The following is a 13629-nucleotide window of genomic DNA, read 5'->3' as shown; positions in this document are numbered from 1 at the left end:
GCACCACTGCACTCCAACCTGGGCAACAGAGCAAGACTTTGTGTCAGAAAAAAATAAATAAAAATAAATAAGTAAATAATAAAAAAGATTCAAAATTATAAACTATGATGCAGGGTCTCAAGGGACTCCAAAGGCTTGCCTCTTTAAAGGAAAGTTTGCTTAAGAGTGTTCTTGATGTTGGGAGACAAAACGTGATCATCTACATTCTTTGCACTCTCTGCTCCTAATTTTAGAGAAGCAATTGTTAGTTCTAAATTGGATGTAACCAAGTGTCCCGGTTCATAAGGATTATCAAATTTTGGGCTCTTCCCTTGTTTTATAGAGGATGACACAGAACTTCAGGAAGGTTAATCACCACCGATGGTCACCCAGCCAGATGGGGATGAGTGCCATGTCCTGAATCTCCATCCTCCATCTCTGTCTCTCAGCATCTACTAGAGTTGGCTGAATTCCAGAATACTATGTAAGTATATGAGTTTGTCAAGGGATATAATGAAATCTTGGAGTTCCTAAAAAAGAATAAAGGAAATATGGGCCGTAAATATAGCTCTCCTCCCATCTCTTCTTTGTCCTCATTTTACTTCTTACTTTTCCTCCTCTTCCTTCTACTTGAGCAAGTGGGTTACAGTAAGAGAGAGACGTGGGCAGAGTTCCAAACCAATTATAACATCTAAACTTCATCCACAGCTAAAGAAACATATGCCGGATTTTCTAGACCAGTTCTAATTTCAGGGATTCTGTTCATTCTCCCTTAAGAAATTTTTACAATGCTAAATTCAAAATGGGAACCTCACCACTGAAGGAAAAAGTAGATAGTACTTCTGGCTATGCCAGAAAAGGTTCTGCTAAATGGCAGCGTAGCTGGAGTTTTCCTTCTTGGAATTTCAGTATTTTTTGTTTCGTTTTGTTTTCTCATTCATAGTCTCAGGCAATCAATCTCACTGTTAGCACTCCATGTCCAACAGTAGTCATAAAACTACTACACTCCCACACTCTGCTTTCTTTTGTGTGTGTGTGTGTGTGTGTGGTTTAACTCCAAGCTAAGAATGGTATTTGCATCTTTAAATGGTTGAAGATAAATAAAAAGAATGATGGTATTTTTGTGACATGTGAAAACTATAATATATATGAAATTCAAATTTCAGTGTTTATAAATAAAAGTTTGGATTTTGTTCAAAAATTGGTAGAAATTGGTTTTCTCTTTTTTTATATAAGAACCTATATTATATCCTCAATTTTGTATTTTGGTCCACAAAGCCTAAAATATTTACTCTCTGGCTCTTTACATAAAAAGTTTATCTCCCCCTGTTACAGAGAAAGATTTTAATGTCATGGTTCAAAGCTCGGATCTTAGAACTGAGCAGTCTCGGATGGGAAGCCCAGCTGTAGTACTTAGTAGATGAGTGTCTTTGAACAAGTTCCATACCCCTCACAAGTTTGCTCATCTAAGTGGGGAAATTAGTGTACCTGCTTTGTGAGAACATTATGAGGATTAAATGGTATAACTCATTTCAGGCCTTTACATGTCCCTGACACATAGTAAACAGTAAGTGTGAGCTACTATCAGTGCCTGCATTAGCACTCCCTGGATCTTCGTCGTTATTAATAGAGCATTTTTTTTTTTTTTTTTTTTTTTTTTTTTTTTTGCATTAGCACTCCTGTGATCTTTGTCATTATTAATAGAGGTTTTTTTCTTTTTTTTCTTCTTTTTTTTTTTTTAGACAGGGTCTCACTCTGTTGCTCAGGCTGGAGTGCAGTGGCACAATCATGGCTCACTGCAGCCTTGATCCTCCCACTTTAGCCTCCCTAGTAGCTGGGACTACAGGCATATGCAACCATGCCTGGCTAATGTTTTTATATTTTGTAAAGACAGGGTCTCCCTATGTTGCCTTGGCTGATCTTAAACTCCTGGGTTCAAGCAATCCTCTCTGTCTCAGTCTCCCAAATTGCTGAGTTTAAAAGCATGAGCCAGCCAGGCACAGTGGCTCATGCCTGTAATGCCAACATTTTGGGAGGCCAAGGTGGGTGGATCATCTGAAGTCAGGAGTTCAAGACCAGCATGACAAACATGGTGAAACCCCATCTCTACTAAAAATACAAAAATTAGCTAGGCCTGGTGCTGGGCACCTATAATCTCAGCTACTCAGGAGGGTGAAACAGGAGAATCACTTGAACCTGGGAGGCAGAGGTTACAGTGAGCCAAGATCATGCCCATTGCACTCCAGCCTGAGTGACAAGTGTGAAACTCCATAAAAAAAAGGGGGAGAGGGGGTTGGGGGGATTGCTGGCAAGATGGGGAAATAGAAATAGCTCCAGTCTGCAGCTCCCAGCAAGATAGACGCAGAAGGCTGGTGATTTCTGCATTTCCAACTGAGCCTCTGCTGGTGATACCCAGGCAAACAGGCTCGGTAGTGGACCTCCAGCAAACTCCAGCAGACCGGCAGCAATGGGGCCTGACTGTCAGAAGAAAAACTAACCAACAGAAAGGAATAGCACATCCACTCAAAGACCTCATCCGAAGGTCACCAACATCAAAGACCAAAGGTAGCTAAATCCACAAAGTTGGGGAGAAACCAGTGCAAACAGGCTGAAAATTCCAAAAACCAGAATGCCCCTTCTCCTCCAAAGGATCACAACACCTCAACAGCAAGGGAACAAAACTGGATGGAGAATGAGTTTGACAAATTGACAGAAGTAGGCTTCAGAAGGTGGGTAATAACAAACTCCTCCTAGCTAAAGGAGCATGTTCTAACCCAATGCAAGGAAGCTAAGAACCTTGAAAAAGGTTAGACAAATTGCTAACTAGAATAACCCATGTAGAGAAGAACATAAATTACCTGATGGAGCTGAAAAACACAGCATGAGAACTTCATGAAGCATACACAAGTTTCAATAGCTGAATTGATCAAGTGGAAAAAAGGGTATCAGTGATTGAAGATCAACTTAATGAAATAAAGAGACAAGACAAGATTAGAGAAAAAAGAAATAGAAAGGAATGAACATAGCCTCCAAGAAATATGGGACTATGTTAAAAGACCAAATCTACATTTGATTTGTGTATCTGAAAGTGACAGGGAGAATGGAACCAAGTTGGAAAACACTCTTCAGGATATTATCCAGGAGAACTTCCCCAACCTGGTAAGACAGGCCAATATTCAAATTCAGCAAATATAGAGAATACCACAAAGATACTTCTCGAGAAGAGCAACCTGAAGACATATAATAGTCAGATTCACCAAGGTTGAAATGAAGGAAAAAAATGTTAAGGGCAGCCAGAGAGAAAGGTCAGGTTACCCACAAAGGGAAGCCCATCAGACTAACAGCTAACTTCTCTGCAGAAACCCTATAAGCTAGAAGAGAGTGGGGGCCAATATTCAACATTCTCAAAGAAAAGAATTTTCAACCCAGAATTTCATATCCAGCCAAACTAAGCTTCATAAGTGAAGGAGAAATAAAAATCCTTTACAGACAAATAAATGCTGAGAGATTTTGTCACCACCAGGCCTGCCTTACAAGAGCTCCTGAAGGAAGCACTAAATATGGAAAGGAACAACCAGTACCAGCCACTGCAAAAACATACCAAATTGTAAAGAACACCAACACTATGAAGAAACTGCATCAACTAACAGGCAAAACAACCAGCTAGCATCATAATGACAGGATCAAATTCATACATAACAATATTAACCTTAAATGTAAAGGGGCTAAATTACCCCATTAAAAGACATAGACCGACAAATTGGATAAAGAGTCAAGACCCATCAATGTGCTGTATTCAGGAGTCCCATTTCACAAGCAAAGACACACATAGGCTCAAAATAAAGGGATGGAGGAGTATTTATCAAGCAAATGGAAAGCAAAAAAAAAAAGGAGTTGCAATCCTAATCTCTGATAAAACAGACTTTAAACCAACAAAGATCAAAAGAGACAAAGAAGGGCAAAAGAGACAAAGATTCATTTATATATGGTAAAAAAATCAATGCAACAAGAAGAGCTAACTATCCTAAATATATATGCACCCAACACAGGAGCACCCAGATTCATAAAGCAAATTCTTAGAGACCCACAAAGAGACTTAGACTCCCACACAATAATACTGGGAGACTTTAACACCCCACCGTCAATATCAGACAGATCAACAAGACAGAAAATTAACAAAGATACTCAGGACTTGAACTCAGCTCTGGACCAAGCAGAGCTAATAGACATCTACAGAATTCTCCACCCCAAATCAACAGAATATACATTCTTCTCACACCTCATTGCACTTATTCTAAAATTGACCACGTAATTGGAAGTACAACACTCCTCAGCAAATGCAAAAGAACGGAAATCATAACAAACAGTCTCTTAGACCACAGTGCAATCAAACTAGAACTCAGGATTAAGAAACTCACTCAAAACCACACAATGACATGGAAACTGAACAACCAACTCCTAAGTGACTACTGGGTAGATAATGAAACGAAAGCAGAAATAAAGATGTTCTTTGAAACCAATGAGAACGAGGACTCCCAGAATCTCTGGGACACATTTAAAGCAGTGTGTAGAGGGAAATTTATAGCACTAAATGCCCATAAGAGAAAGCAGGAAAGATCTAAAATTGATACCCTAACATGAAAATTAAAAGAACTAGAGAAGCATCAGCAAACAAATTCAAAATCTAGTAGAGGACAAGAACTAAGATCAGAGTGGAACTGAAGGAGATAGAGACACGAAAAACTCTTCAAAAAATCAACGAATCCGGGAGCTGGTTTTTTTAAAAGATTGGCAAAATAGATAGACTGCTAGTCAGACTAATAAAGAAGAAAAGAGAGAAGAATCAAATAGACACGATAAAAAATGATATAGGGGATATCACCATTGATCCAACAGAAATACAAACTACCATCAGAGAATGCTGTAAACACCTCTATGCAAATAAACTAGAAAATCTAGAAGAAATGGATAAATTCCTGGACACACACACCCTTCCAAGTCTAAACCAGGAAGAAGTTGCATCCCTGAATAAACCAATAACAAGTTCTGAAATTGAGGCAGTAATTAATAGCCTAACAACCAAAAAAAACTCCAGGACCAGACGGATTAACAGACAAATTCTACCAGAGGTACAAAGAGGAGCTGGTACCGTTTCTTTTGAACCTATTACAAGCAATAGAAAAGAGGGAATCCTCCGTAACTCATTTTATGAGGCCAACATCATCCTGATACCAAAACCTGGCAGAGACAAAACAACAACAAAAAAATTTCAGGCCAATATCCCTGACGAACTTTGACGCGAAAATCCTTGACAAAATACTGGCAAACCGAATCTAGCAGCACATCAAAAAGCTTATTCACCACAATCAAGTTGGCTTCATCCCTGAGATGCAATGCTGGTTCAACATATGCAAATCAATAAACGTAATCCATCGCATAAACAGAACCAATAACAAAAATCACATGATTATCTCAATATTTGTAGAAAAAGTTTTCAACAAAATCCAACACCTCTTTATGCTAAAATCTCTTAACAAACTAGGTATTGATGGGATGTATCTCAAAATAATAAGAGCTATTTATGACAAACCCACAGCCAATATCATACTGAATGGGCAACAACTGGAAGCACCCCCTTTGAAAACCAGCACAAGACAAGGATGCCCTCTCTCACCACTCCTATTCAACATAGTATTGGAAGTTCTGGCCAGGACAATCAGGCAAGAGAAAGAAATAAAGGTATTCAAATAGGAAGAGAGGAAGTCAAATCGTCTCTGTTTGCAGATGACATGCTTGTACATTTAGAAAACCCCATCATCTCAGCCTTAAGCAGATAAGCAACTTCAGCAAAGTCTAACGATACAAAATCAATGTGCAAAAATTACAAACATTCCTATACACCAATAACAGACAAACAGAGAGCCAAATCACGAGTGAACTCCCATTCACAACTGCTACAAAGAGAATAAAATACCTAGGAATACAACTTACAAGGTTTGTGAAAGACCTCTTCAAAGAGAACTACAAACCATTGTGCAAGGAAGTAAGAGAGGACACAAACAAATGGAAAAACAGTCCATGCTCATGGATAAGAAGAATCAATATGAAAATGGCCATACTGCCCAAAGTAATTTATAGATTCAATGCTAACCCCATCAAGCTCCCACTGGCTTTCTTCACAGAATTGGAAAAAACTACTTTAAACATCATATGGAACCAAGAAAGAGCCACATAGCCAAGACAATCCTGGGCAAGAAGAGCAAAGTTGTAGGCATCGTGCTACCTGACTTCAAACTATACTACAAGGCTATAGTAACCAAAACAACGTGGTACTGGTACCAAAACAGATATATAGATCAATGGAACAGAACAGAGGCCTCAGAAATAACACCACACATCTACAACCATCGAATCTTTGACAAACCTGACACAAACAAGCAATGGGGAAAGAATTCCCTATTTAATAAATGCTGTTGGGAAAATTGGCTAGCCATATGCAGAAAACTGAAACTGGACCCCTTCCTTACACTTTATACAAAAATCAACTCAAGATCGATCAAAGACTTAAACAACAGACCTAGAACCATAAAAATCCTAGAAGAACACCTGGGCAACACCATTCAGGACATAGGCATGGGCAAAGACTTCTTGTCTAAAACACCAAAAGCAATGGCAACAAAAGCGAAAATTGACAAATGGGATCTAACTAAATCAAAGAGCTTTTGCATAGCAAAAGAAACTATCATCAGAGTGAATACGCAACCTACAGAATGGGAGAAAATTTTTGCAATCTATCCATCTGACATAGGGCTAATATCCAGAATCTACAAAGAACTTAAACAAGCTTACAAGAAAAAAAACAAACAGTCCCATCGAAAAGTGGGCAAAGGATACGAAGAGACAATTCTCAAAAGAAGACATTTGTGCAGCCAACAGACATATGAAAAAATGCTCATCATCACTGGTCATTAGAGAAATGCAAATCAAAACAACGAGATACCATCTCAAGCCAGTTAGAATGGCGATCATTAAAAAGTCAGGAAACAACAGATGCTGGTGAGGCTGTGGAGAAATAGGAACACTTTTACACTGTTTGTGGGAATGTAAATTAGTTCAACCATTGTGGAAGAGAGTGTGGTGATTCCTCAAGGATCTAGAACTAGAAATACAATTTGACCCAGCCATCTCATTACTGGATATATACTCAAAGGATTATAAATCATTCTACTATATATAAAGGATTATATATCATTCTACTGTAAAGACACATGCACACGTATGTTTATTGTGGCACTATTCACAATAGCAAAGACTTGTAACCAACCCAAATGTCCATTAATAATAGAATGGATAAAGAAATCCTGTCTCATGTACACTATGGAATACTATGCAGCCAGAAAAAAAGGATGAGTTCATGTCCTTTGCAGGGACATGAATGAAGCTGCAAACCATCATTCTCAGCAAACTATCACAAAAACAGAAAACCACACACCGCATGTTCTCATTCATGAGTGGGAGTGGAACAATGAGAACACAAGGACATGGACATAGGGAGGGGAACATCAAACACCAGGGCCTGTTTGGGGGTGGGGGGCTGGAGAGGGATAACATTAGGAGAAATACTTAATGTAGGTAATAGGTTGATTGGTGCAGCAAACCTTCATGGCATGTATATACCTAAGTAACAAAACTGAGCATTCTGCACATGTACCCCAGAACTTAAATTTAAAAAAAAAAAAAAAAAAAAAAAAGCATGAGCCACCACACCTGGCCCAATAGAGCAATTATTTTGAAGCTCAGTTCTGAAACTCCCAAATCTTTCTTAAGCAAGCCTGCTACAGAAACTACTAGGAGAAGGCTAATAATAGGAAAGTGCGCAACATTCCCCTCCCCTACCCTAGCATCCTCAAAGAAGCTCTGGTAACAGGGAAGCTGCGTGTAGGATCTAAGGTATGCACATTGTGGTCTCCATAAGGCTTAGCCCTCATAGAGAAGTCTTCAGTTGTTGAAATAAGTATATAATGGCAGTGAGAAATTGGTCAATGATCACAGAAAATGAATATATGTCTCACATTTTTGCATACGAAGCAGTCTTCTCTTAATTCTTGCCATTTCTAGCTTAGATACTTCTCAAATTCCTATTTGGGATTCTTCAGCAAACCTGCCTCTGTCTCCTCTGGCCAATATACATTTAAATTACAAACACACATGCTTCAAGTTGTCTTTGAGAAAGCTATCTACATAAAAACAGCATTACTTCATTTTGTTTTAAAATATTTATTTTTGGCTGGGCTGCTGACACCTACAATCCCAACACTTTGGGAGGCTGAGGTGGGAGAATCGCTTGGGGCCAGGAGTTAGAAACTACCTCGTGCAACATAGCAAGACCCTATCTCTACAAAACATAAAAATTTAAAAAAAAAAAAAAAAATGGCTGGGCGTAGTAATGCACACCTGCAGTCCCAGCTACTCAGAAGGCTGAGGCAAGATGATCGCTTGAGCCGGGGAGTTCAGGTTGCAGTGAGCTGTGATCACACCACTGTACTCCAGCCTGGGTGACAGAGTAAGACTCTGTCTCAAAAACAAAGTCAAACAAACAAAAAAAACCCTCTTTATTTCTCCGATTATAAATTAGCCTTTTTCCTTACCTACATGATTTTGTCAAATGCTATAAATGACTGAAGTGTGCCAGGAAAGGCCCCTTCCCTTAACCGTTGATCTTCATTATAGATGAACTTCCCTCTTTCTCTCTCACACAAAGACTTCATGACATCACCACCTAAAGTGGGATGTTCCTTTAAATTGGAGAGGAAATGAAAACAAGCTTTATGGAAAAGCAAACTAACTGTAACTAATTATTGTAACTCATAAACCAAGCTTGTATAGAAAACGTCATAATCCTACTAAACTTTGTTTTCTGCCTATGTAACATAACTTTTTTTTTTTTTTTTTTTTTTTTTTTGAGACGAAGTCCCACTCTTGTCCTCCAGGCTGGAGTACAGTTGCGTGATCTTGTCTCCGCTCACTACAACCTCTGCCTCCCAGTTTCAAGAAGCAATGCTCTTGCCTCGGCTTCCGGAGCAGCTAGGATTACAGGCACCTGCCACCACGCCTGGCTAATTTTTGTATTTGTAGGAGTGATGGGGTTTCACCATGTTGGCCAGGCTGGTCTCGAACTCCTGACCTCAGGTGATCTGGTTGCCTCGCTCTCCCAAAGTGCTGGAATTACAGGCATGAGCCACCGCGCCTGGCCTGTAGCATAACTTTTAACGTTGGAGCACTGACCTCATTTTTTTGGAGTCCATGTGTCCCAAATGGCTATTCCCAGCTTTTTGCTTGAATAAACTGTTTTTTGTTTTGTTTTGTTTTGTTTTGTTTTGTTTTGTTTTGTTTTGAGGTAGGGTCTCACTCTGTTGCCCAGGCTGGAGTGCAGTGGTGGGATCTTGGCCCACCGCACCTTCAACCTACCAGGCTCAAGCAATTCTCATGTCTCAGCCTCCCAAGTAGCTAAGACTACAGGCACACACCACCATGCCGGGCTAATTTTTGTATTTTTAATAGAGATGGGATTTCACCAGGTTGCACCAGGTTGTTCTTCAACTCTTGGCCTCAAGCAATCCACCCACCTCTGCCTTCCAAAGTGCTGGGATTACAGGAGTGAGCCACTGTGTCCAGCCTTTGAATAAACTCTTAAAAGCTGGATTCTTTCAGATTGACAGTTGGGTGGCCTTGTGCAGTGACAACCTAAAACACTATATACATGGTAGCCCTGGCCATATGCATCTATGTTCTCCACCCCCATCCTGGAGTCTTGGCCTATGAAAAAGACACTCCCACCAGTGCCATGACAGTTTACAGATGCCATGGCAATGTCAGGAAGTTACCCTATATGATCTGAAAAGGGGAGGAACCCTCAATTCCGGGTATTGCCCACCACTTTCCTGGCAGGCTCCTGAATAATCCACCTTCTGTTAAGCATGTAATCAAGAAGTAACAATAAGTGTAAGCAACTGAGCAGCTCATGCAACTGCATTGCTTATGGAGTAGCCATTCTCATATTCCTTTACTTTCTTAATAAACTTGCTTTCATTCTATTCTACAGACTAGTCCTGAACTCTTTGTTGCATGAGATCCAAGAACCCTCTCTTGGGGTCTGGATCAGGACCCCTTTCCAGTAACATCACTAGTGAGAATGCAGCCATACTTATGAAGCAAAACACCCTCAATACCCAACGTCCCATGACAAATTTGGGGGAAAGAATAGTCTAAACCATAAGTAGGGAGAAACTAATTTTGGAAGGGCTTCACAATCTGAAAAGTTGCTCACTAGCCATAGTGTCTGCAAATCACATTATCCTGCAGCGTAGAGCTCGCTCCTTTTATTCAACCACCCCTGCTTCCAAATTGGGTCTTTTGGAGCTTGCAGGGAAAAAGAACAGAGCCCATGGCAAGAGCGGCATCCTTTATTACTGGAAGAACATCAGTGAGAATGCTGCCCTTGCAAAAATTCAATTAAATTTGTAGCCGAAAGCCCTCATTCTCTGTAGTTTCTATCTAGGAAAGCAAGGGAGAGAAAGTTCCTTAATCTCTCAATGACTCCAGGTCGATGAAGCTCTTAGTCTCATCAACATTTTATTCATATTCCTGTAATGCCCTTGACATTTCAGTATCTATCTTTTGCTACCTTCTACAATTACCCCTGCTCACTCACTAAACTATAAGCCCCTCAAAGATAGGGTTGACTCATGCTAGAGCCTAGCAAATTGCCTGGCCCATAGCGGGTACAGAGTAAATACATGAGTGAGTTTATGTGTGTCTTTGATTAGCGGGGGTATTTTCCAACACCAGCAACCCATTCTCCAATCCTCCAGACACCAGCTGGCTGCACTAAAATTTAATTCAATTCTGACACTAACTACCTTGGAGACGGCATCAGATCCCATAAATTAGCAGCTCAGTCCCACAAGACGGACCCCACATTAGTTGTTAGTGTAAGTCTCTGGACCACCAGGACTTCTGACCAACTGGCCGCAAATTCACTGACAACCCTCAACCCCCTTCTGAAGCTTGATAATTAGCCATAAGGGCTCACAGCCAAATGAAAAAGATGTTGTTGAGCAGGGCAAGGTATGGTGGGGGTGGATGGGTGGTTCCAGGAGCATCCATGCCCTCTTAGAGGGTGCCACCTTCCTACTACTTGGCTGTGTTCACCAAAGCAAAAGCTTAGCAAATTGTGTTGTTTTTACAGAACTTTTTAATCTCCAGGGCCCTCCTTCTGTCCTAGAAGGTTGGTGGGTGGGGCAGAAAATTCCTACCTTCTAATTACTTACTTGGTCTTTCTGGTGGCCCCATCCAGAGGCTATGTAAGGGCCCCATCTTTGTCTCCTCACTAGCATAAACTCAGGTGTGATCCAAAGGGCTTATTACAAATAACAAAAGACACTCTTATCACTTAGAATTCCAAGGGTTTTAGGATCTCTATAGAAAAACCAAATTTAACAAAAGATGCTCCTGTTATCCTGATCACTCAAGAAATTACAAGGATTTCAGGAGTTCTGTATGGAGAACCAGGGACAAAGACCAAATATATTTTTTATTCTAACACAGAGTGTGAAGAAGGAACGAATCAATAAGTGACTAAATATCTAACTGGCAGAAAAAGGCCTATCTTGCAGGATTCTTGCAAAGAGTAAATTTTATTTTATTTTATTTTATTTCATTTTATTTTAGAGACAGTCTGTCACCCAGGCTGGAGTGCAGTGGTGCAATCTTGGCTCACTGCAACCCCCACCTCCCAGGGTCAAGCGATTCTCCTGCCTCAGTCTCTCGAGCAGCTAGGAATACAGGTGTGCAAAACCAAGCGCAGCTAATGTTTGTATTTTTAATAAAGACAGAGTTTCACCATGTTGGCCAGGCTGGTCTTGAACTCCTGACCTCAGGTGATCCTCCTGCCTCAGCCTCCCAAAGTGTTGGAATTACAGGCATGAACCACTGTACCCGGCCCTTATGAGGAATAAATGTTAAAACACTTTGGGAAAGCACTGGGCTCAGTTCCTTGCTTCTGTGTATGCTCAGTAAATGTTAAATGTCCTTCATTCATGTTCTAATCACAAATGTCCAATTTAGTTTCTGTGGCATATGACATCATTATCATTTATATGTTGGTTTACTGTTGTATTTGGGCACATCTAAGAAGCTGTCAGATCCATTTTTGTCAGCGCTTTTACCTACTAGGCATGCTGTTTTATCATGGCATTGCTGTATAATCCCTGAAGCAAATCTTTATTTGCATATTGCAAGGAAAGAGCCCCCTTGCCAAGGACAGTTAAGTGCTAAGTACAGTTCCTATTTGGGAATATGACAACTGGGTCTCTTGAAATAATAAAGAATATATATGAAATCCCAGCACTTTGAGAGGTCAAGGCAGTCAGATCCCCTGAGGTCAGGAGTTTCAGACTAGCCTGGTCAACATGGTGAAACCTCGTCTCTACTAAAAATACAAAACATTAGCCCGGCGTGGTGGCAAGTGCCTCTCATCCCAGCTACTTGGGAGGCTGAGGCAGGAGAATCACTTGAACCTGGGAGGCGGAGGTTACAGTGAGTCGAGACTGCACAGTAGCACTTCAGCCTGGGCGACAAGAGTGAAACTCTGTCTCAAAAACAAAACAAAAAAAAGAAGACATGAAAGAAGACAGTCTTTAACCTCGAAAGGGAAATATATGTGTGTGTGTGGGCGGGGGAGGCAACACAGTGCAAGAATCTAGAGAGAAAGTGGCCAATAGTATCTTAATTCAAAAGGATCCACCCAGCCATTAATGGAAGATAGCTTTTGTTTGTTTGTTTGTTTTTTGAGAAGGAGTCTTGCTCTGTAGCCCATTCTAGAGTGCAGTGGCACAATCGCAGCTCACTGCAACCGCCGCCTCCCAGGTTCAAGCAATTATCCTGCTGAAGGTTCAAGCAATTATCCTGCCTCAGCCTCCTGAGTAGCAGGAACTACAAGTGTGCACCACCACGTCCAGCTAATTTTTTTTTTTTCTGTATTTTTAGTAGAGACAGGGTTTCACCGTGATAGCCAGGATGGTCTTGATCTCCTGACCTCATGATCTGCCCGCCTTGGCCTTCCAAAGTGCTGGGATTACAGGCGTGAGCCACCACACCCAGCCAGGAACATAGTTTTTAACCTAGAAGGAAAAAAAAAAAAAAGGATATATGGACATACTGCAATAATTGAGAGAAAAAGTTGCTAAGAATATCTTAATTAAAAACAGATAGCAAAACTATCCAGCCATACTAGTCTGTCAATATAAAGCCCTTCCAGATACTACATTTGATCATTAAAAGAGAAAGCATTTTCAAGAATTATTTTTCTATTTTATTTTATTTAGTTTTGTATGTATGTGGTATTTCTTTCATCTTTACTTAATGAGAAGAAGCAAAAGAAAACAGACTAGGAAATTGCTAAGTCACATTCATTTTCTCCCACCAGAGAATTTTTTTCAGAGAATCAGGTGTCATAGAGGATGTTTGAGATAAGTTAAAATGAGGTTTTGTTGTTTTTAATAATGCCCAAACTACCCACCCACAAAACAAACAAACAAACAAAAAAACCAAACTGCTCTGCCCACTGAACTGTGTAAAACTGACCTTTGG

The sequence above is a fragment of the Rhinopithecus roxellana genome, chromosome 9, assembly GCF_007565055.1.
Source record: "Rhinopithecus roxellana isolate Shanxi Qingling chromosome 9, ASM756505v1, whole genome shotgun sequence".
Lineage (NCBI taxonomy): Eukaryota > Metazoa > Chordata > Mammalia > Primates > Cercopithecidae > Rhinopithecus > Rhinopithecus roxellana.
This window is presented reverse-complemented; position numbering follows the sequence as displayed.